Genomic DNA, 25,828 nt, shown 5'->3' with positions numbered 1-25,828 from the left:
CTGCTTGTTCTACTGCGCATGTGCGAATGGTTCAGTAGAAATTTTAAATGTTATTCAGTTCAATAAAAGCTTAGTTGCGAATTATTTGCAGCTCTGTTAAATTCTTGGTTTTTTTTTTTCATTTTGCGTGTGAATTAGACATGAATGAGCAGCCTCTTTTAATGCATTCGCGGGTGTCTTTAAGAACACATTCGCTGTTATTCTCATTGCCAAAAGTAGGTTGCTGGCAGTGCATTCACTTTTGATTGAATGCTTGCAGCGATTGACATAGCATAGCTGTGCGTGAGGCTCACTCTCGCAAACAAACGCTGCTGGCAGGGCCCTTCTGAGAACTAACCACTGTATCAAGCTTTATTTTTGAAACAGCTACGCCTTGACAGCTATTGTTCTAAGCTGAACAGGATTTCCAGAATTCTCGTCGAAATGTAAAAAAACGTGTACAAAAGGAGATGTCACACCTATAAAAAAGAAAGGGCAATATATCAGCGTCAGTTTAATCTGAGAGCATTAAAGTGGACGGGCAATTGCCAGTGAATCTCGCACGGCTAATGCGCCGGCAACTTGCCACACATTCATTCGCATCGTCAGCGCTGCTTGTATGAAGAGCACACTATTGTATGAATTGACAGCACAAAGGCAGCTCGCCACGCGTCCATTGTTCTTACTTCAATAACAAAGCCCTCACCGTCATGCATGAACTGTTCGTCCGTCCTCAGTCCCGCATCAGTTTCTTGGATGTCCATATAACTTGCTACCAAAAAAAGAGACCCCATTTAACCTTCGCCCACTATATTAGGACTTCGCCCACTAGTAAGCTTTCGACCAGTGTGCGTAGTTTTCGAAATCTCAACCAGGATGCTTTCACAGTTATGATTTTGAAATTTGAACATTGCATTGTATAAAGTGTCGCCACAACGAATCTTCTAGATGTGAGTAGCAATTTATTGGAGTGGTTGTGCACGAGTACCATTTTATCATACTTATCGCGGCTTCAAGCGTAAAAGCTTCTACAGTGAGCCACAACACTTACTCATCCATAGAACGTTTATGTTTACTTAGAAAAGCTCTCATTGGCTACCCACTCTCCGTTAAGGACAGTTTGTAGACAACGTTTTAGCCGTGTACACGATTACACGCAGAGCATGGTAGCCATTCCTTAGAAACGTAGTGCAAGTACAGTTTCCCACTTGCTTCTTTAGCGTAGTAAAGAAATATTTCCCTTGCTAAATATATTCAGTTTAATTGCTTCAATCAAAATGCGTGTGCAACACCTTATCCATTTTTGCAGACACACTAATAATTGAACTTTGTAATGCAGACATCAAAGCTCCTCGAAAGAAGTTCACTCGATCTACAACTGCCACAAAATTATGACAGCCAAGAACTTCGCATTGTATTGTATATTGCTCTGCTTACTTGCTACCTTTGTTTTTGCCAGCACACAATTCAGTAAGTACCTGCTTTATATATACTTGCTATTTTCATGCAGAGAGATAGAGAGGAGGGGAAGGAAGGAAGGAAGGAAGGAAGGAAGGAAGGAAGCAACAAAAAGGGAGAAGGCAGGGAGGTTAACCAGAAAGACATCCGGTTGGCTACCCTACACTGGGGGATAAAGGAAGGGGACAAGAAAGACGAGAAAGAGGGAAGAGAGGGAAAAAAGGGGGTGGGGGAGAGACTGACAGTAATTTCACTGCAGCGTGTAGAAATCTACCGCATGTCAGAGGCGTTCACACAAGCCTGTCTTTCTCAGGAAACGCAGCAGGGCTTTCACTGCCTTGTGGGCTGTCGAGGCATGTGTACGTTGCTGTAATAGCACCTGCACAGAAAGAGGCCGATCATCCAGTCGCCGCATTGCGTTGGCAAGTACTTGTCTCTCTGAGGCTAATCGAGGACAATGACACAGCAGGTGTTCGATATTTTCGTCAGTGCCGCAAACATCGCACGCCGCACTGTCAGTAATTCTGATTAACGTGGTATATGCTTTCGTGAAAGCAACTCCCAGCCAAAGGCGATAGAGAAGCGAAGCTTCACGTCGATGTAGGCCGGGTGGAGGCCGGAGTTGTAGTGATGGGTCGAGCTCGTGCAGTCGTGTACGTCGTATGCTTGGTGTGTTCCACTCGGTCAGTGTGAGACTGCGGGCCAGTTGACGAATCTGCCTCGCTGCATCCGCTCTTGAAAGCGGTATCGAAACACTGTTCCCTTCTTTATGTGACGTGCGAGCAGCATGATCTGCAGAATCATTGCCGCCTATACCACTATGCCCAGGTAACCACTGAAAGACGATGTCATGGCCTTTTTGTATTAACAGGTGGTGTAGTTTCACGGTTTGGTAGGTCAACTGGTCGTGGCATCCGCGTCGGAGAACTGATATCAGGCACTGTAACGCTGGTTTTGAGTCAGAAAACACAGCCCATTTACCTGGTCTTTCTTCTGAATTGATGTGTTCCAGTGCATTGCGCAGAGCCTCGAGTTCTGCCGTCGTCGAACTCGTCACATGTGAAGTCTTAAAACACCGAGTTATCCCTTGTGATGGTATAACCACTGCTCCACCTGAACTAGACGGCGTAGTAGAGCCATCCGTGTAAATGTGCACGTGGTTACTGTAGTTTTCTTCCAGTAGGAATAGACTTAGTTGTTTCAGGGCATGTGTCGGTAAGTCCGATTTTCTCCTCATTCCTGGAATCATTAGGTGAACTCGCGGCCAGCTCAAGCTCCAAGGAGGAAGCAGTGGCTTTGATGCAGGTGCGTATGTCTCAGCAAACGATGAACGATGCTTGGAGACAATAGTGCCGTATGTCGTGCGGGGCCTTTCAGCAGCTAGACTCGCCAGGTGGTGAGAAGGGGTCCTGGCATAATGCCTGAGGTGCATGCGCATTGTCTCGGTAATAATATGCGTATTTATCGAGTGATCTTGAGCGATGGCAATGGTTTCAGCCGTTGAAGCACTGCGGGGTATTCCAAGGCATATCTTAAGTGCTTGGGCTTGAATGCTCTGAATTGCGCGCAGGTTGGTCTTGCCGGTGTTAGACATTGCAGGTAAGCTGTACCGTAAGAATCCGATAAACAGCACCCTGTACAGTTGTAGCATGGATGATATGGGCACTCCCCAATTTTTTCCTGCAAGGAATTTGAGCATGTGGCATGTTGCGATCAGCCGCTTCTTCACATAGTTCACGTGTGGAGTCCACGACAGGTTTCTATCTATTATGACTCCCAAGAACCTGTGGCTTCTGCTGAACGATATGTATTCTTCATTAATCGATATACTGTAAGCAGACATTGGTTTCCGCGTGAACGCTACCACTGCACACTTTCCGCAGGACACCTCGAGGCCTTGTTTACGAAGATAGCATGACGCCGTTGTAGCAGCCTTGTGAAGGCGGGCGCGAAGCTGAGGCCTTGTCACACCTGATGTCCAAATGCAGATGTCATCAGCATAGACAGAAAGTTCTACAATGCTAGGTAGCTGCTCGACTAGACCAATGAGAGTTAGGTTGAAAAGGGTAGGGCTTAGCACTCCTCCCTGAGGAACTCCTCGGCTGCTGTAATAATCAGGTGTTGGGCCATTCGCTGTCATCACGTAAAATGATCTCAGCTGTAAGTAGCTGTACACCCACATATATATCTTGCCACCAAGACCTACTGTTTCCAAAGCACTAAGGATGGCTTCATGGGTGACATTGTCGTAAGCCCCCTTAACGTCTTGAAACAGGGCGGCGCACAGTCTCTTACAGGCTTTCTGGTGTTGAACATATGTCACCAGATCAACAACGTTGTCGATTGATGAATGGCCGCGCCTGAATCCGGTCATGGATACTGGATAGATTTCGTAGTGCTCTAAATACCACTCCAATCGTGTTAGAATCATTCGTTCCATCGTTTTTCCCACACAACTGGCAAGTGCGATAGGACGGTATGAGGCAAAAAGAGAGGAGGGGAATAATTTAATAGAAAGGTAGGGGGTATAATAAGGTTTTTATCATTTGATTCGCTACACTACAGCAACTTAGAGGGACCGGGAAGGAAATCTGAAAAGGAAAGCAAACAGTAAAGTAGACGCGCGAGAAAAACAGAGAAAATTGGGAAGGTGTACAGCGGGAGCACACTAGCCTATTTACCAGAATACTGCATATCACGCGAAATTTTCAGTAATGCCCTGATTGGTTTTTGGGTGCTAATGCAATTTGTGTCGGTATGCGAGAACTGATTGCTCTGACAGAAGTCTGTCATCAATGCGCTGACACGCGACAGCTAGCGGCAGTCTGTGTGTAGTAGCGAGGGCAGCGACCAAATCTGACAGATCTCACACGCCGGGAGAATTGTGTAGAGCATAGAGTTTCTCACAGGCTTACCTAAAGGAAAATCTGGCACTAGTGAGCGGCTGGATGCAAGGAAATGCCGGTATATGAGAGCTTGTAACTTCACTCGAATTTGTATACCTCAAAGACGCGTCTGGCGCTAGGTTAAAATGCTTGATCTCTTAATAAAAGACATAGAGAGGAATCTAGCACTGCAATCGTGTAACTCCATGGAAATTATGGGAAATACAGGCTTCAGATTGGATAGAGTTAGCTAGAGAACTTTCTACAGACTTTTTTCTACAGTTTCAGTTTCGTTCTTCTCGCGTTGTGGATAGTGGGGTGAGGTCAAAATGCCGAACCATTGCTTTTGTTGTTCGAAGAGGCTGACTACCACTAGATCTCCTATTTGCTGCGACGTTAGAGCTTTACGAGTCGTATTTGACAATTTAAACGAAGCGTGGTCCACTCACCGCTGCGCATAGTTGTAGCTTCTCATTCCAGTTGCAGGATATTGCCTCGAGTTCATGTTTTTCACGAGCACGTCTTGCTTAAAACCAATTAAAATCGACTGCGAAGCAATGACGAAGCTAAGTAGACGCACCATCACACTCCGCTGAGTCTACTTCACAACAAAACCAGAGGCGCATTGGAGACAGACCACTGGGACAGACGCACCTAATGTTGCAGAAGACTAAACGATAACTGTTTCTCACTCAATACTGTACTGGTATTTTCAGAAATATGGGATACGTATTTTTTGAAAGAAGGACAAGCATGTTGCTTTTCAAGTGCTTTAATAAATAATTTATCAAATTTTGATGCCATATCTAGGGGGCAATGTCAGAATGATGCATACCCTGATGGTTGAATTTGCCCAGGTTTCACTTTTGCCACCTGGTCATGAAAACTTTTTGCAATGAAGTTTGCGTACGAATAATTGAAGCAAGCTTCAATAAAGTCCAAGTTCATGTCACTTTGTTTTACACTCGGGAAAGAAGCGTCGTGAATCTCAAGAACGTAATCCATCCGAAGTAGATCCGAAGCTTGTTTTTCCCGTAATTCCCGTGGGAGTACACGCGCCGCTGAAGGAGCCCGCGTAGACACTAGTGCCAGATTCCCCTCTAGGTATTATTGTATGAAACTCTATGTTAAAAGGGTACGTAATGAGCTACTTATTTTTGTCATTGCACAGAAACATGTTTTGTTTAACACTGGAAATTTCCGCGTTGATGCACAATTTTACGAAGCGTAAGAAGTAACCAACGGCAAATAAACTCGGCAGGAAGATCACAAAGCGAGTGTTCTCTCCGCCATTCTTTCTTGTATGTTTCTTTCGCCGTTTGGTTGTGCCGTCAAGTTCAGCGGACATTTATTTTAGAATATGATACGCGTAGATTATATCCGTTCATAAACGTTTTGTTTTGGAAAGCTTCATTTACACAGTTGTATGCGCTTTTTTGAGCTGAAGCCTCACTCAACACCAGCCAACATGAGCCTCGTAGACACATATACGATCATTCCCAGCGCTCCAACGGCGCCCCTTAAGAAATTCGTATAGACGGTGACGCCACACTTACCTCTAGCCACTATTATGAAAAACTCTATCGTGTAAAGTGAAGCATCCATCAAGGACTAACAAACATGTAAGTCACTTAACAGTGACAGCTGTTATGACATCACAAGGGCCGCGTGCACCGTAGTTGTCCGCCGCCGCCTCAGGTGTCCGAAACCCCTATGAAAAATTAGTAAATGAACCCCCAGGACACAATGGGATTCGAACACGGGTCTTCTGCGGGCCAAACCCCTATTTTATACCACTGAGCTACGACGGTGCTTGGAACTCCATTGCAAAATGACCACAGGTGGGCTTCATACTGGCAAAGGACTCGTAGTAATGTGTGTAATAAAAATTGCGGGACCCTTAAGCTTCGCCTTTAGGAATTGAACGCGATAGTGAAATCCGGCCCCTAGTGCACCCTTCAACTGCTAAGTGCATACTTATTAATATTTTTTGTTACATACACACGCACGCACACAAACACGCACACGGTAGATAGTACCAGCGTGCGCTATTATTGCCGAATGGGCTCGTATTCATAGTGACACCTGTTCAACGAAATGCGTTAAAGGGGCCCTGAAACCCTTTTTCAAGTCACCATGAAATGAATTCATTAGAAGAGCTTATTGCCTCGCGAATTCAACGCCGCAAAAATGATAAGAATCCGTCCAGTTCGTGTGGAGTTACAAAGGTTTGTCACATGCTGCAATCGCATCATCTCTTCTCTCGTCCCGACGAAAGCGCTGGAAGCTAAGCAAGGAGGGGTGGCAAGGCAAAGAAACTACCGCGGCTCGTAACCTTGAGCACTTTTTTTTAGAACTGGTAGCTTTTTCAGTGTGATCACGTGCGCACGCGTGGACAAGTAGTGGCTTCCCGCGGCTATCTCGGTAACGAGATTTTTCGGTCACAGACGCATAGACGATTTTTCGCTCTCAAACAACGGGGCCGACGCCGGCGGTGGGTTTTCCGCGACACGAGCTCTCTAATGTTATTGCGTTAAAACGCTTCAGAACAGTTAAGGAACAGCCAGGCGTCACACAATGCGAGTTGCTCTACGGAGGGACTGAGTTACACAGACTAGTCAAAGAGCTGCTTCATATCTAATATCTTTGGGTACTGAGAGACAAGCATAAAAGAGGTCATGAAACCTCCTCAATCAAGTCGGTGATTCCATCGATGTCGGTAGCAACGCAAGCCCTCCGAATGGCCTGGATTCGAGGCGTGAGGTTCGGAATGCACGGTCACTCATCCAAGCTGGCCGCATCATGTAGAGCTTAGTCCAGGTAAATATGTACAGCCAAAGCATTTGGCCGAAAAATTAGTTTTCATGTCCGCAATTAGAGACGACTATCCGAAATCGAGATTGAACGAAATGAATCCTCTATGAGTAAGATAAGTACGTGTCTACATATGTCTCAGAGTAACAGATTGGGCTCTGTTTTGGCATTCTATAGAGATACTTTTCTCCGACTCACCTTATAGTGAGATCGCTAAATGTGATAAAGTGGTCCTGGTCATGTGAATGAGCTGGTTCGTTAGTCCCAGTGAGCTACTTGAGCTCTTGAGCTAGAAAATTAGCCCACTTCTTGGCATTGCATTCTGAAATGGGAGCAGCAATTGTGAGCATCCTTCAATGTGAGCTGCAAAGGGCGAAACGTTGTGACTGCTGAACTTTTTTTTTTATTTAATCCACCTTGAAAAGATAATACTAGCAGCTTGACGTCAAACTGAAGCATTGGAGCAAGCTCTGATACCGTACTCAAATTCAAGGTGACAATGACGGACATTTTAGCTGTATGAAGGGCTAGAGCTTTGGCGGTCTCCTCCACCACATATTAAATGCCATGTATGCAATTATACTGCATCGATTAGTGTTTCTCGCGTGTCAACAACCGTTAAAGAAAATATTTTTTTTCTTGTGATATTAGCTGTATCGACAAAAACCTCCACCATGGGAGAACGGATGCCCTTGAGAATCACGAGTGACCCTCCGAATACGGTTTTAAATATGACGGTTCTGTGCAGGAATCGGCTCTGCAATTATGCTTCTCTTGCTTCTGTATAGAAAGAGGCACATTTCGCAGTGATAATAATTGTGGTGCGCCTGCCTCACGATGACTTAGCATTCCCGCACTTCGGTCTTTTCATCCTCATTTAGTGCAGCAGCGCCCTTCCCGAACATTACTTGCCATACGTCATTGATATGCTATGTCTCCAAGGTGGTCTTCATGAAGTATGCGCAAGAACTTCTGTCTCTCCGCGTGTGTATACAGCTGCATCTGTGTTCTCAGGCTATGGTCGCATAGCAGAAATAGGCACTGCAGGCTGTCCTCGAACGTGCTATTTAATGCTAATAATACTACTAAATGTTCATTAGCCATTTCATCGACGTCTTCCACCTGTGAGCATTCTTTCTATTTTAGAGCTACGGTGTGCGCTTCAATATGGCCGTGGTATCTAGTAATGGTGCGTTTTGTAGTTTTGACGGAGTACGTAGGGCAGAAATAAAACGTGATCGAATTATTACTTGAGATAACGTGGCGTTTGTGCAACATGTGTTTTTTTCTCCATATTTCTTGCCGCGGAAAGTTTAGAGGTACCCTCACAGTTCCAGCTACAAGATAGAGTCAGTGATTGAGCATCTCTTTATGAACAGCTTTACTGAAAGCAATAAAATTTTGTATCGATCTCTCATAATAAAATAAGTGCAATGGGGTGTTATCTTAAGAAACATACAGTAACAAACTAACAATATTTAAAGGTTTTTTGTGTCCTACCCCTTCTGATTTTTCATAACATGAATTACCACCAAATAAAGAAATAAAGCATGCCTACGAAATTGTATTGGGTCATTGAATACTAAAGTATATGGCTTAAGTTTACCTATATTCACCTGCACTGATTCCGTATTTTTTCTCGCTTGTTTCCTCAGCGCTTCCCAAATGTTGCCGAAAACGTCCGTGCAGAAATGGCAAAATCTACTCGTGCCTTTTTGGAGCTGGTCCCCAAAAAGTTGCATGCGGTAAGTATTTTGTTCTTCTCATAAACTATTGCAATAGCTGTTCAGGCTACCGGGATGCAATCACTACTGTAAAGAAGTTCGCACTTGACGACGCATGCGTGCAAGTCGACGTCGTTACCGCTCTCGCTGCCGTGCGAGAGATGGCGCGGCTCCCGCTGTAGCGCCCTCCTGTCGCCGAAGCCAGGCGGGCACACGGGGAGCAACAATCACTCTGTTTCGGGGGCTTGGCGCAACCGTGGATCAACGTCTCGTAGCAGATCCTCGAGGTCTACAACGCGGTTGACTACCGAGTACTCACGCCTGAGTCGAACGTCTATGCCACCGCATTAGAGCTACGTTTTGTTTTGTATTCTTTTTACGTCTTATGCCCGTATCTCCTGGGGTATTTGGCATATTACTGTGTTGATCTCCAAGATTCCGCTAACGGACTCACCACTGTGTAAAAGCAGCTCATAGATTTCACATACGTTTCTTACACAATGGCGTATATTGCGTTATTTTATTTAGAGAGTGACACATCTGTTGGACCCCGCAAGATTTACATATGCAACGTTAGGCGAAGAAGAAAGTTCTATACTGATTAACTGTTCTCCATCTGTATTCAGCTGCAAGCGTAGACGTCACCCACATTTGCAATAGAGTTTCTGCCGACTTACTGCGTGCACGCCACCATACAGTGCATACATCGGTCTAAGCTGCAAACGCAATGACCGTTGATTTAGAGCTAACATTCGATATTGCAATGCACAGGAACACGCTGCCAGTTTTCAGTTTTTTTTTTTGTAGTCCCACCTTAAGGGGACACTGTGATGCTGCTATGAAACGTTCCTCTGGTGTGCCGCCGCCTCATTGCCGTGTAATGAATAATTGATATGTTTAGTTTAACATCCCAAAACCACGATATGGTTATGAGAGACGCCGTAGTGGGGTGCTCGGGAAATTTCGACCACCTGGGGTTGTTTAACGTGCACCCAAATCAGCGCACACGGGACTACACTAGTTCCGCCTCCATCGGAAATGCAGCCGCCGCAGCCGGGATTCAATCTCGCGACCAAAGGGTCAGCAGCCGAGTAGCTTAGCCACTAGACTGTCGTGTTGGGGCCATATTGCCGTGTAAGGAGGAACTGGTTGGTGCTCAGACTATATTTATTGTTCGCTGGACTTGGTGTTCAGCCAATATTCTTAGTGCTTCAGATGTCCTATAGAAAGTGCATGAAGAACGACAGGATGGGAGGACTCTTGGCGAAGGAGTCAGGCTTCACAACGTCAAGATGCGTGATTGTTGAGGTCACGCTTGTGCGCGTAAAACCTTAAATCTCCCAAAAAACTTCCCCAACACGTCCATGAAGTAAAACTAACATGTGAGACCATGTTTATGAAAATATGTGGTCTTCATCTAGTGTGTCTTAGAGCTTCTTTTATTACTTTCATCGCAGTGCTGGAATGTATTGCGAAAAAAGCATATTAGAATTTAGAAGGTGCTACTGCTGTTGCGGGTCACAATGCACCTGGTTCAATAATTAAAGGTTCACGTACGGGTAATATATTCCCGACTGCTCGTATCAGTGGCGAAGTCAGCATTCTTAACTGAGGATCATTCAGTGTTCTTCCTAATTTTGCTGCAGCCTTGAAAGACAATAATTGAAAATGTACTCCAGCTTTCTTTATTGCATGCTGAATTTCATACTTTATGGGGGATATGAATTTCGGATTATACGAAATCATTCAGAAAGCGCCACTATGTGATGCACTTCGTTATCGCTTAGTAATATTGTAACGCATGCAATTTTTTGTGTTTCTTTTTGTTTTTATACATTTCCGTACGAAAATACTCAAGAGAATGGCAATATATGGTGTACCTCTTACTTCCGTAGTTGTGTCGCTTAATGTTGTTCATTTACTTGAGTGTATTTTTTTTTACTTTTCTCTACAAAATTATTAGAAAGAAGGTTACTATACGTTATCCCTCCTGATCGCATAATATAGTTTTGTAACTTCATTCGCTTCCGATTACGACCTTTCCATCAAGAACGATGGTACCCCCACATATCTGCGGGGTCTCACGTATGGCAGTTGCCTTGACCTGACATTGGTGTCACGGTGCGTCTCTCACAAAGTTAAGTGGTTTTGCGATATTGAGACTCATGAGAGTGATCACATACCCACCTACGTGACGATGAATGGTATCGTAAAAAATTTATTTTCCGATGTTGTAATTGGCACTGACTGGTCGATGTTTACATCGCGTGTAGAGGACGCTTGCCATGAAGGCCTCGCCTGCAGCCTGGAAAATACCATAGCGGAAGCTATGCAAGCGTCCAAATGTAAATTACTATTTTCGTCTAAAGTAACACAGTTTGACATCGAACTGGAAAAATTACGAGCTATACGAAGGCATGCTGAATGACGATACAGACGCACAAGATCAATTTACGATCTGAGGGAAGCAAGGCGGCTCCAGAAAAAGATTCAACGACGCATTTACAAACTGGAGAGCGAACCCTGGAAAGCATTCTGCGAATCTCTAGACCCTCATAAACCGCTGTCATATATCTGGAGAACAGTTCGTGGTCTTCGCTCCTCTCCACAACAACGGCTCCCCTTTAAAGCTTTGGCACTCCATCATGGAAAAACAGAACTCGAGGTGGCTGAAGAATTTGGCACGAGAGTTGCCGGGAATATTATGAACGAGAGCATCGACGCCGTGATCGTTCCTGCGACGCGATTACCAGAAATGGACATTCCGTTCACCATGGAAGAACTGGAAGGTGCGTTAGTCGCTTCTAAGCGCATGTCATCGCCAGGTTCTGATGGTATTACTTATAGTGCGTTGGGACACCTTGGACAAAAAGCCAGAAAAGAACTTTCAACATGCTTCAACAACTCCTGGCTCAGCGGCAGTGTTCCCCGAGAATGGAAAATAAGTCGATTAATACCACTTTTGAAATCGGGAAAATCACCATTGGACTTGACAGCGTATCGCCCTATTGCCTTCGCAAGCTGCCTCGCAAAAGTGATGGAAAGAATGGTTCTATTTCGTCTCGAGTGGTACTTGGAACGATACACCAAATACCCTTTTTGCATGGCAGGCTTTCGTCGGGGCCGCTCCTCCATTGACTGTGTCCTTGACTTATCGATATTTTTTTCAACAAGAAAAAAGTCGCAAGCGCATATCAGTGGCACTCTTTCTTTACGTGAAGGGTGCATATGATAATGTAGCTCACGATGCCATCCTCACTTCACTCGCAGCAATGGGCATTGGTGGACGAATTTTTCAATGGATAAAAGATTATATAACTGGCAGGAGTTTCTTTGTGCAAACATATGAGGGTACAACTGCCCAACATTACAACTACTGCGGAGTACCTCAGGGAGGTGTTTTAAGCCCCACATTGTTCAATGTGGCCCTCATTGGTCTGGGGAAGGTTCTGCCAAAGTCGGTGTGCTTGTCCATATGCCGATGATATTTGCCTCTGGAGTGCTGCAGTTACTCGCCCTCAGGTGCGTGCACGCATACAGCGGGCAGCAATCCTCACAACAGCCTACCTTCAGAAACAAGGCCTAAATATATCAACTGTGAAGTGCGCGTTGATGGCGTTTACACACAAACCAATGACGCCATACCCTGTTTACATCAATGGGCCGAGTGTCAAATATGCACGGACGCATCGTTTCCTGGGCATAATAATCGACAGAAGTCTTTCGTGGAGCCCACATTGTGTGTACTTGAAGAAGAGACTGCTATCTATTGTGCATATCATGAAATTCTTGTGCGGTAAAGTATGGGGAACTTCTGTGGCCTCCGTGCTACAGCTGTACAGGGCCCTATTTCTGGGTCTATTGCGCTACAGCTTGCCGGTACTGACTAACACTTGCAAATCGAATACTCATTCATTGGAGAGTTTGCAGGTTCAGGCACTGCGTATCTGCCTAGGACTTATGCCACAATCATGCTTGCCAAAGACCATCCGGTCAGGACATATATAGTTGTGGATTGCCTCAGAGCGCACATTCGACATGCTAGCCGTGTCCCCGACCACCACTTGGCCCTTCTACCTTCCGGAAGACCACGTGTTACGTTTTCAGACGTCATAGCCAAGCACCTAAACAGCATTCCATCAGGATATACGCCAGCTGCGAGAACGGCATGTCCTTTGTAATGCCTCGACCAGCCGCAAGTACGTCTAGAAATTCCGGGAATCAAAAAGAAAAGCAGTCACTCCAGAGTAGCATTGAAGCAAGCAACACTGCTATTATTACATAAGTTGTACTTAGACCGAACGCAGATATACACTGATGGGTCCGTCTCATCCAGCAGCTCATCAGGTGCCGCTGTAATTCCGGCTGCAGAAATGACAATCAAGTTTAAGTTGTCGCATATGACTACATCTACGGCATCAGAGCTTGCTGCTATAAGGGCTGCTTTACAATATCTCGTTCAAGAACGTCCAGGAAAACGGGTCATATTCTGTGATTCGATGGCAGCGCTTCAGAGTTTGCAGTCTGCCATGCGTAGGAGGAGTCATGACCAACTGGTACAAGAAAGAAGAAATTGCCATCATGAAGCTCTAGCACGAGGGCATGATATTATATATCAATGGCTGCCTGGACATATCGGTATTACCAGAAATTAATTAGCCGATGATGCAGCCCGCTCAGCCCATGAAGAAACCCGTGTAGTCCCGATTCCTCTATCAAGGAATGATGCAGCAAGACAACTTTACCTGCTGGCTCGAGATCTCACACGCACGTTCTGGTCGTCTACCAGCTTCCAAAGGTGTCAATTTTATGAACTGGATCCTTCGCTCAAGCTAAAGCTACCATCACAACTTTCCCGCTCCGATGCGACACTGTTATGCCGCCTTTGGTTGGGTGTTGCATTTACAAAGGTGTACTCCTTTCGCATTGGTATGGCAGACACTCCTACATGCGACTACTGCGGAGCTGAAGAGACCATCGAACACGTCCTGTGCAGCTGCGCTTGCTACGACACACAGCGATGCCAGCTCCGGATGGTTTTGAATCGACTTGACCCCGGACCATTTTGTGTGCAGAAGATACTAGGACCTTGGGCATCTGCCTCAGTTGCGCAGAAAGCAACTAAAGCACTGCTACATTACCTCAAGTCAACAAACCTGAGCGACCGCCTGTAAACTGTGTGTGCTCCCCGAGTGTGCTCGTGATTGTGTGTACCTTCTCATCTTTCTGCAACCTCTTTTCTCGCCTTTATCCCTTCCCCAGTGCGGAGTGGCAAACCGGATGTGCGTCTGGTTAACCTCCCTGCCTTTCCTTGCATCTTTATCTCTCTCTCTCCTCTTCATGCAGTTCATATTCACTGGTTCTTCTTTCTCTACAGAAATAGTTCAAAAAACGCCAGTATGCGGCGTACCAATAATCACGTAGGTGCCTTGTAACCAATTTACGTTTCATTTACTTGTGCTTGTTTTTGCAAATATCTCTACAAAGTTTATCCAGGCAATGTTACTGTGTGCTTCACCTCATGATCGTGCTGTCACTTTTTGAGGTAATGTACTTTCTATTTATTTTTGAAACTTTGTGTGTGTGTGTTTTTTTACAAATCTAATTAGGAGAACGTAGCTCTGCAGTGCGCCTCATATTCGTGCAGTTGTTTTGCAACATAATGGACGTTTTATTTACTGGTGTTCCCTTTTCATGTTTGTCTACATGTACCAGTGAGACCAAGAGAGAACCTTTCACATCTTGATAAATTCTGGGGTGAGCTCTGTCCTAGAGAAACGAAGCTGATGTGCAAAATGCTTGACAGAGATTACGTCTGCGGTTGTGGTGAGCATATTCATCGATTTCGACCTAGAACATCCTTAACTACTCATTACGTCTTAACTGTATTTATTCGCGTACTTTAACGCCATTTTAGATAACATGCATAGGTGGTTACCTGCGTAACATTAATTTGAAAAGTAGCTGTAGCGCTATAGGGGAAGCATATTTCGTAAAAATAGCATACCTAAACGTATAATTGACAATATTGCTATGTACATGAATACGTTGCAGTCTACTGCATTTTTGTGACGGGAAAGACACGTACATTGGATTTGTATATTGACCGTCACCATCGTGTTCTTCATAAAGTCTAAATTTATAGCATCGCCTGTCATGCCGTATACCAGCGAGAGCTCTCAAACGCTTAAGGAGGATGAACAAGCAGGGGTGAAACAGCATAGTGGAAGCAGGTGGTGGAAGTAGGTGACTTAGAAAGTTAATCTAAAAAGCCTGTTTTCTCCAGTCAAATTAGTATATGGCTCATAGTAGCGAGCATCAAGGCGAGCTCATACTCTTCTACGCCATGTCCGCTCTCGGCTTACATCGCAATCAGGGACCATATAGCAGGGAAACTTATTTGCCCCCTTGACCATAAGTACTTGCTTATTTGTAGGCAGTGTCTTGTAGACGTACGCCTGGTTGTAACTCTTAACCATTGCGTCAAAACTAGGATTTCTTTATATTATGTGCCGTCATATGCACTTTTATGCTTATTTGAGCAAGATTTCTTCTTTATTACACTGTGGTAGCTGCAGTGCTCAATATCTCTTTCACATTATTTTTGTTGCGTGGGTTTCGCAAACGCTGGCACGCGCACATGTGCTTTCGTGCGTGAGCATGTATATGCAAGCTAAGCTTGAAAACGGGCTCCTTAAACGTCGGCGAAGGACGCTGGGCGCATTTTAAAGCATCAAAGTCTCATTGAAACAATGAAGCGTGTGCCTGACCTATGGAATGACGAGAAACGCTGCATGTGGGTACCTCCAGTGCACTTATAAAAGCGGAGCATTTCTTAGCGAACTTCGACGACTTTGGGCGTATCTATCAGTCTAGCCGACTACGACTTTTAGCTCTCCTTGACGTTTCGATCATGGTATCGATGCTAAACTTCGTATGGCATAACATGACTGCATGAAGAACATATTTCACAAGTCATAACATGAAAATCATGATATGCATGTTATGAATGTCATGATTTAGATCTCATGGTCTTGCAGCTCTTGCGGTGGTTTGATTCGCATGGTATGTTACAAAACTGGTATGGTATGGCATGATTGCATGGCGAACACAAGCGACAGACACTAACATGAAAATCATGACATGCGTGTCATGTAACAACACGAATACATGCCACACTCATGGTGCACGTGCGGCCGTTTCGCTAGCGTCACATATACCAAATTTGGTACTATAGTACGTGAATGGATGACGCAGGTATGTGACTGGTGCAAACATGATAATTATGATATGCTTGTCGTGTAACAACTTGACTACATGCCACGTTTATGATACGCTGGCGGCCGTTTCGTGAGCTTCTCTTATACCGAATTTGGTATTACGGGACGTGAATGGATGACGAAGGTATGATACTGGCGCAAACATGTTAAACATGAGATGCATGCCATGTAACAACATGACTACATGCTACGCTCATGATGCGCTCATGGCCGTTTCGCTAGCTTCACATGTTTCATACTCGGTATTACGCGACGCGAACGGATGACATAAGTAAATGGCGCATCCAAACATGATAATCTCGACATGCGCGTCATGTACCAACATGACTACATGCCACACTGATGATGCGCTCGCGGCCGTTTCGCTAGCTTCACATATGCCAAAATTGGTATTACGTGACGCCGATGGATGACGAAGGCATGTGACGGGTGCAAACACGATAATCGTGAGATGCGTGTCATGTGAGAACATTACTGCATGCCACAGTAGAGGCGCCAATACATTTCGACTTGACATGGTGCACGTGCTCGCCGGCGTTCATTTCGTCGCGTCACGCCGGCGTTGCCACGCCAGGTGTTGGTCCTGCCTTATACTCGCAGGAGCGCGCCGCGGTGCGCTGCTTTAACGCATGCGCGTCGCAGCACGTCCAGCGTCCCTCCGTCACGAAAAGAGGGAGACGCAGTGTTGTCTGGGTAACGCATCGGCGCGAAATGTAGCATGTGGCATTCCGCGCCGGTTATCTATTTTGCACTGGTTGCCGTCGGGCCGCACCTACGGACTCTGGTTGCGCCTGGCGTCAGACTACAAAGTGCTCGCGTTTTGCTAACGTAGCGTCGCTGTACCCAGCGTGCGCACGCGTCAACGCTACATTGGAGTATAATGGGCCCTTCATGATACGCTCGCGGCTGTTTTGCTAGATCCACACATACCAAATTTGGTGTTACGTGACGTAAATGGATGATAAAATATATTGATCGATTGATTGATTTGTGGGGTTTAACGTCCCAAAACCTCTATATGATTATGAGAGACGCCGTAGTGAAGGGCTCCGGAAATTTCGACCACCTGGGGTTCTTTAACGTGCACCCAAATCTGAGTACACGGGCCTACAACATTTCCGCTTCCATCGGAAATGCAGCCGCCACAGCCGGGATTTGATCCCGCGACCTGCGGGTCAGCAGCCGAGTACCTTAGCCACTAGACCACCGTGGCGGGGCGATGATGAAATATATGACTGGTGCAAACATGATAATTCTGACATGCGTGTAATGTAAGAACATGACAACATACCACGCCCATAGCATGCTCGTAGCCGTTTCGCTAGCTCCGTATATACTAAACTTGGTATCACGTGACGTGAATAGATGGCGAAGGTAAACGACACATCCAAGCATGCTAATCATGACACAGAAGTCATGTACACCATCATTTACCTGCACCTCGTAACGTTGTGCTGATTTTAAAGTGACATATATTAACACCTCTAATTCGTGCTTCGCATATCATCGATTCCCACTGTTTGGGATCTGCCAATTTTTATTGGCGCCAATGTGCCGGCAGCATAAGGTAAATAAAAAGAAAAAAGTAACGATTTTCGTATGAATGCCAAGAGTGCATGGTCGACGCAGTGTACCGTGCGTCCAGCGCGTCAAGTCAGGTGGTCGGTCGGTGTGGTGGTCAAGGCCGCGTACGTGGCGAGTGCGAGTCTGGTGAAGGCCTGGATAGGTCCCCAACAAGTGATTGAGCGTTGCATCTGTGGTTGGTGGCAACGCATAATGGGAGTGTCGTTTGGGGAGGCTGTGCACCAGATGTCCTGTAGGCCGGATTGCACGAATCAAGGTGGTGCCCACACAATTGCCCCTGAGTGCAACCTAAAGTCAAACCACCGGGAAGATCTGATCCACGCGGAGGAATGAGTAATGAGTGCGCGCGTGGAGTGCCGGAGGGTTTTTTGTGCACAAGCAAGCTGTCCTTCGGGGAAAAACGAAGTAGAGGCAACGTGTGTTCGACTTCCGCTGGATGGCAAGTACCGTCTGCATTCAACTGAGCCGGTGCAGACTGGCGGATCCACAATTCGCGTACAGAACAGGTTCACGAGTCGGTCGGCTTATATCAAAGGCTTTATTGAAGGAACTGGTCACTTTTCGCACCTCTCGAAGTGCTCGCATGGAGGCCGCATAACAAGAAATTTATGGCGTGACAATGACTTCATCTTGAATATCATGACTGTTAACCCGTCCCGTATTGCAATGAGCACCACGAATAATGATGAGAACGGTGCTTTTGTTACATAAGAACATGTATGTTGCGTTTCAGATAGCGCGGGGCTTTATACAGTACTGTTTTGCAGCACGCAGTTATAGATAACTGTGTCCAGTGTGTCTACGGGACCTTATATGTAAATCCATATAACGTTATATTTGCTAGTGGCATTCTTGTCGCAATTTAGCTTTTTTAATTGTCTATTCCTAAAAACAAAATGGGGTAGACAGACAAGCGCCTTCCGTAGTAGACCAATTGCATACGATGCATCAACAGAATACTTGCTGATGCCACCATTGGGAAGGCGGAAATTTTTGTTGACTCTAATTTATGTCTGCGTCTTAATTACCTCTTACACTGCAGTGGCGGAAAATAATTTATGTCCCCTGTTCTTTCGCTGACCTACCAGTGTGTTGAATTCCAGAGTCAGTTTGATTTTCTTGCTTCAGTTGAATCACAGCTCGAGAAGCAACGTTACATCAAAGATGCGTGATCTCATTTAAATGTTTTTTGTGTGTTTACACGTTGTAGTTTATCATAATGTAGAGCATCGAAAATTGCGATCATACACTGTTGTTCAACGTCCACTGACATTGAATAGTACATGGGCCTCTGCCATTTAACCTCCATTGAAATGTGACCGCTGCGACCATGATTGACACCACTAACTACAGGTCAGCAACCAAACACCATAACCAGTGCGTCACCACAGCGGACTCAGTGCACGGCCCGTTTACCGCACAGCAAAAGAGCACAAATCACCTTTCCCCATTTAGCTATACAGACGGCGACGTATTGTCCTGGAAAGCTCATGCAAAATAACTATGAGCTCGATTGTTTTGTGATAGGTCAGTGCACAAAACTTTTTCAACAACGAGCGCTACCTACTGACAAGAGCCACAATATAACGCAACCAGCGTCCCGATACCTACACAGCCGTTTCATGCAGCTCTGACACCACTCTTATTCTTCCACTGCACCTTAAATGTATTGATTTATTGTATTGGCAACCCAGCCAGCATCGCCATTTACAGAGCCGATAAACTTTTGAACTACAGTATACTTACGGAATGGCCAGATGGTTAATATGGTATTGTATATTCATGAAAAACCAAAATGGTATAGAGAGATGCAAGACGAAGAAGGTAAACACGCACCACGAGTATGTTTACCTTATTCATCCTGCCTCTGTCTATTTGTCGCTAATTTTTCTATGAATGCGTTATACAGTTTCATAATGTTGTGCTACCACTGTCAATGCTTCCCGATAAGAAAGAAACTGTGTCACTTTGTACGAAAATAAAAAACACTGTTTTCCTTAACTTACTCTTCTTTCTTCAGCCTTAGTGCGACGAGTAAAGAAACCAAAGAAACGCCCACCACAATATGACGGACAGCAAGAAAGCGGTGCCTCTCAACGTCCTGAATAAATTCTGGCTATTAAAAGTTCGACTAAGTAAAAATACCTGCGACTACCTTCAAGTGGTCTCTCAAAATTTGCGGGATCCTTAAGCTTTGCCTTTAAGAGTTCAACACGATATCAATATCCTGTTCCTGGTACGTACTTCAACCACGTAGTACATACTTGTTATTGTAACACGTTACTCGAGAAGTGTGAAATCTGCATTACTGCCACATGTAATCGATAAAGTTGAAAGTGGCTGGTGTGAGGGAAGCTTCAACATATGGCCCCATTTTGTGTAATGAGTAGCATATACTTTAAACCACGGCCAATTATGTGCTGAAACATATTCAAACTTGAGTGCTATGCACACACTATGTGGTGTTGATGGAATACGTGTGCCTTTCGCACTGCTCGACCGGCTTTAAAACACGAAGTCATTTTGATATTCACATGTTCTGACGCCCAACGTCACTGTAAGCTTCTACCACACCACACTACTGCGATATTACATGTTGTAGTGGGAAGCCCGATTACAGGATGTGCATGAACGTTATTTTCACTGCATTTACAAGTAGAGGAAGTTATGTTAACTATATTTTGAAGCAGAGGCATGACTGTTTCACTATGTGCACCACTTCATGTGCACTTATAAAAGCAAGCTTTAGTATTTCGTTCGCTACATTATAGTATACGCACACTTGTAATAAATATCATGAAACTAAAAAAATGCAGAGGCGCGACTGTGTGGAGCACATTGCCAAGGAAACAGGTAGGGCTGGATCCTCACTCGGACCCAGAATTTTTTATTATTTATTTCATTTGCGTCTTTCTCGATTTTTCGGTGACACAAGAGATGACTTTTCTCTGACAACCAACCATGCCCACGCCGACACTGACGCCGGAATTCCGGCGAAACAAGCTCTTCATCGTTATCGCGTAAAAATGGAAATGATCCCGATCCACGAGTGTTGAAGATTGGGCGAGTTGGTTCGTCGTAATTGAACTGGTATAGTGCATTACGGGGAAGAAGAAACGGCCGAGCAGACTGACACAAAAGGACAGAGCGCTAACTTCCAACTGAGCTTTATTGTCAAACTTCATCAAATATGTAGACCGGCGCAAGCATACAAAACCACCCTAACGCAACGACAAGATTACACACAACATCGCACCGTCACATAAGACAGATTCATAGGCGGTTATCCTGATTAAGGAAGGCCACTTCATGTTCACATAAAACCAAAGGGGCGCTAATACACGAGCTGCCAGCTCTTGCTATAATAGAATGGGCTTCTAAAATTTACCGAGTTAATTGTGACGGGTGCTTTTTAACCACGAGGGAACATCCACAATCGCGGCAGTGCATTCTAATGTGGCCCTGGATTGCTTTGTGAACATTATAATGGTGCTCTTTTAGCCTTTCATTAAGGCAGCGCCCCGTTTGGCCGAAATACCACTTACCACATGAGAGTGGAATCGCGTAAACAACCCCCGCTACACACGGCACAAACCGAGTTTTGTGCTTGGTTGAGCAACCGGTGGCACGTGATTTGAGAGGATTGACTGCTTTGCAAAGCCGCTGTAACTTATCCGGCGCTGAAAACACCACTTTGACGCTCAATTTCTCCCCTCTCTTTTTTAGCCGGTGGGAAATGTCATGCAGGTAGGGTAAAACTACGGGTCTTTTTCGGTCGTTAGATTCCGGCTTAGCCTCGGAGTTGCAGCCTTTCTTTATCTGTTTTAATAGCTTTTCAGCTATTGATGCCAGTAGGATAGCTGGGTACCCAGCACTCAAAAGCCTTCAGCTCGAGCTGCATAGCTGCGCTGCATGACATGATGACATGATTTCCTAAGAGGATTGATGAGACTAAGATTTGTGATGCTTCGCTCAACTAACTTGGAATGGGAAGAGTCATAGGGTAAAAGAGGTTTTCCAGTTCCAGTTTCAAATATCCAGCACACATGGTCAGGTGAAAGAATTAAATTCAAATCTAAAAAGCGTAAGCTGTTGTCAACTGGCATCTCATGAGTCAATAAAAGCGGTTTAAAACATTCTTTAAAAGTCATTACAATACCGTTGGTTAGGTGCTGGCAGGCAGCGTCGCTGCAGTCGATGAAAATTAAAAAGTCGTCTACGTAACGACATATTTTGGTGACAATATTTTGGTCAAGCATGCTCATCAGCAAACGGTCATGATATGCAAGGTATATGTCACTAAGGATCGGGGCGAGGCATGACCCGATGCAGACACCACTATTCTGTATGTATTTACGATCATTAAAAGAGACAAAAGTCGACTTGATATAAAAGACAGAAGCTCTGAGAAGTTACTGTTATGGTTACCCGTGAGATTCTGGAAGGCTACAGCACCAAATGAGTCAACGGCATTGTCAACACACTGTAACAACTTCTCATGCGGCAAAGAGTAATACAAATCCTTTATATCGACAGAAAGTGCTTTTAAGCCCCAGTCGTTATGTTCCAGAAAGTTAACCAAAATGTCCGAATTCCTATTTTAAAAGGGGTCATCGATGGTGACCAAATTGAGCTTTTCTTTCAGAAATAATGCCACGGTTTTTTGTCATGTTCCTCTCTCTGTCACAATCACCAGCAGAGGGCAATGGACCTTGTGTGTTTTCGCTGTAAAGAACATATCAAGGCTAAGCTTCTTGCACTTACCCACTGCTTTGGCAAGTTTTTCGAAACCCAAGGGGGCACACAGCTTTTTTGCTTGGGATTTAACTTTTCTAAGAGAAGTGTCTTTTAATTAGGAATTCGGACATTTTGGTTAACTTTCTGGAACATAACGACTGGGGCTTAAAATCACTTTCTGTCGATATAAAGGATTTGTATTACTCTTTCCCGCATGAGAAGTTGTTACAGTGTGTTGACAATGCCATTGACTCATTTGGTGCTGTAGCCTTCCAGAATCTCACGGGTGTCCATAAAAGTAACCTCTTAGAGCTTCTGTCTTTTTATATCAAGTAGACTTTTGTCTCTTTTAATGATCGTAAATACATACAGAATAGTGGTGTCTGCATCGGGTCATGCCTCGCCCCGATCCTTATGACATATACCTTGCATATCATGACCGTTTCCTGATGAGAATGCTTGACCAAAATATTGTCACTAAAATATGTCGTTACGTAGACGACTTTTTAATTTTCATCGACTGCAGCGACACTGCCTGCCAGCACCTAACCGACGGTAATGTAGTGACTTTTAAAGAATGTTTTAAACCGCGTTTATTGACTCATGAGATGCCAGTTGACAACAGCTTACGCTTTTTATATTTGAATTTAATTCTTTCACCTGACCATGTGTGCTAGATATTTGAACCTAGAACTGGAAAACCTCTTTTACCCTATGACTCTTCCCATTCCAAGTTAGTTAAGCGAAGCATCACAAATCTTTGTCTCATCAATCCTCTTAGGAAACCATGTCATCACGTCATGCAGCGCAGCTTTGCAGCTCAAGCAGAAAGGCTTTTGAGTGCTGGGTACTGTTATGCCTGCGAGCCCGCAGCGAACCTCCATGCCTCGGAAAAAGGAAATCTGTGTCAAGGCCAGCACGCGAGCCCGCCTGACGCGATGAACAACTCAACGGCGTCAACACGTGACGGCGCCTTTCTGGCGCGCACGTGCAGTGAGTCACCTCAGCCCGCGAGCCCGTCCAGTAAACAACTGGCGCCTTCCTGTCTGGCGGGTCTGACGCAATGCTTGCGACGTCACTCGTCCTAGGGTGCAGCCAGCTGCAGCGCAGCCTCTCCAGATTGGATGAGAAAGAAGGACGCGGCCCAGCGGCGACCCCATTGGAGGATTCTGGCCTCACGACCAGCGGCGCTTCTGGTTGGACATTTTGCTATTCAAAGAATCCACCCGGTGTATATAAAAGAAGCCCTGCGGCGCGTCGCGAGCAGCAGTCCTGTCTGAGAGCAGTCCTATGTGAGAGCAGACATGTGTGTCGCAGTTGAGCTGTGTGTCAGAGTTGAGCTATGTGTTAGCAGACCTGTTGGAGAGCAGACATGTGTGTCAGAGAAGAGAGCTATGTGATAGAGAGTTGAGCTATGTGTTAGCGGACCCATTTGAGAGTAGAGCTATGTGTTAGAGAGAAGCTCTTCGCGTCTCTGTCGGCCCCAGTGCCGAATTTGTAACGCCTCTGTATATATGCTGTACATAAACCTTGTTTAACTCACCGTCGTCTCGTCCGCTCGTCTATCAGCTCTGCGCAGAAGCAGTCGCGAGCTGAGAAACCTACGCTACCAAACGGCTGGCGACCTTCCCGGTGGAATTCGGAGCAGTGGCGCCTTCGGAACCGGGTTGGCGCCGCCGTCTTTCGCAACAGTGGTGGCAGCGGTGGGATTTCGAGGCGCCTTTCGTAACGTCGTCGGAGGCGCGCGTCGTAACAGTGGTTGGCAGCGGCGGGATTGGCCGGCGTCAGCGACATCGATGCGGTGAGTGCCTGACGTTTTCCCCTAAGTTCACCAGACTACTCTAGCTCAGGTTATAGTAGTTTAGAGAAGGGCTGTGTGAAGCATTAGCGTGAGCTTTGATCGTTTCAAGCCAAGACGAAGCGCTTTGAAACCAAAGGTAATGCGGAGGGTGTAAACACGGGAGTGTGAAAAATTGCTTGCGCGTCTTGCTCGTTCACTTATAGTGGGTACGGCAAGGAAATTGTTAACAAGGGCAAACAGCAAGAGGCTAGTGTGAACGATGGAGAAACTTAAAGTGAAGGAACTCATCGAAATTGGTGAGGAACTCGGCATTACCCAGGCAGCACAGAAGGTTGGCCCAATATTGGGGATAGATCGGCATAGCCTGGCCCATGAACGGCCCAGTTTTCACAACGTACCGCCAAGATTGGCTATGCCAGCCAAATAGAACGGCGACGTTGGACCAGCGTTGACAAGGTACCCCCAATATTGGTTCTGCCAGCCGAATAGAACGGCTATGTTGGACCAGCATTAACAACATTCCGCCAATGATGGCTGTGCCAGTCTATTAGATTGGTTATATTGGGCCAGCTTTCAGAACTTTCCGCCCATATAGGCTGTGCCGGTCTATTAGAACGGACACATCGGGCCAGGTTGTACAAGTAGCAGCCAATATGGGCGGAGCCATCCAATAAGACCGGCATTATTGGCCCGCCGTTTGAACGTTATTGCCGGCGTCAGCTGAAAAGTCAACATCACGATGTCATAATATTAGAATATGAGCCAATTTCTGCGTGTGCTGCTTTTTGGCGCTGTTCTGGCCCCAATTCACGCGCCGATTTTTCAAGTTAGAGAGAGAGTAATATATGTGCCGGGCACAATATTAGAACTATCTTTTCGTCATTAAACCATGCCCCGCTGCGGCGGTCTAGTGGCTAAGGTACTCGGCTGCTGACCCGCAGGTCGCGGGTTCGAATCCCGGCTGCGGCGGCTGCATTTCCGATGGAGGCGGAAATGTTGTAGGCCCGTGTGCTCAGATTTGGGTGCACGTTAAAGAACCCCAGGTGGTCGAAATTTCCGGAGCCCTCCACTACGGCGTCTCTCATAATCATATGGTGGTTTTGGGACGCTAAACCCCACATATCAATCAATCAATCATTAAACCATGAACAGCTCGTTGAAATGCATAATCGTTGGTTGAAGTTGTGCAAGGTAGACTTTTTAAGTGAAAAAAAATTACCGATCAAGTTTCTCTGTCAGACGTGACGTCCGATGCGGTGCTATCCGTACGTATGACAAAGCTACTGCGGATACCGCTGTCTTACGCGTGCATGTAGACGTCGAATATCTGACGCAAATCTTATCGTATCATGTGTCGGGCTAGCTATCTACGCGACCTATTCGAATCTGTTTTGCGTTCACAGCACAGTACGGTTAACGGCACTTGCTGCTGCTTGACGTGTGGGAAGAGCGGGGGTCGTCAGTTGCGTTATGGTGACTGAATCATACAACATATGCAGTTGCCGTGATCTAACACACAGACGCGCGTGCGCACGCACGCACGCGCTATATTCATGCAACGACCAC

At 45.6% G+C, this 25,828-nt stretch overlaps 1 long non-coding RNA gene across 1 annotated transcript; it reads left to right on the top strand.

Annotated features, from left to right (window-relative positions):
- Window positions 1-707: 707 nt before the first annotated feature.
- On the top strand, window positions 708-19,868 carry LOC142765638 (uncharacterized). The gene is made up of 5 exons (XR_012884339.1): window positions 708-929; window positions 1,319-1,449; window positions 8,792-8,881; window positions 14,576-14,686; window positions 19,745-19,868. It is a non-coding gene; the product is annotated as an uncharacterized LOC142765638 (long non-coding RNA).
- Window positions 19,869-25,828: the final 5,960 nt, after the last annotated feature.

The sequence above is a fragment of the Rhipicephalus microplus genome, chromosome 6 (genome assembly GCF_043290135.1).
Source record: "Rhipicephalus microplus isolate Deutch F79 chromosome 6, USDA_Rmic, whole genome shotgun sequence".
NCBI lineage: Eukaryota > Metazoa > Arthropoda > Arachnida > Ixodida > Ixodidae > Rhipicephalus > Rhipicephalus microplus.
This window is presented reverse-complemented; position numbering and strand designations above follow the sequence as displayed.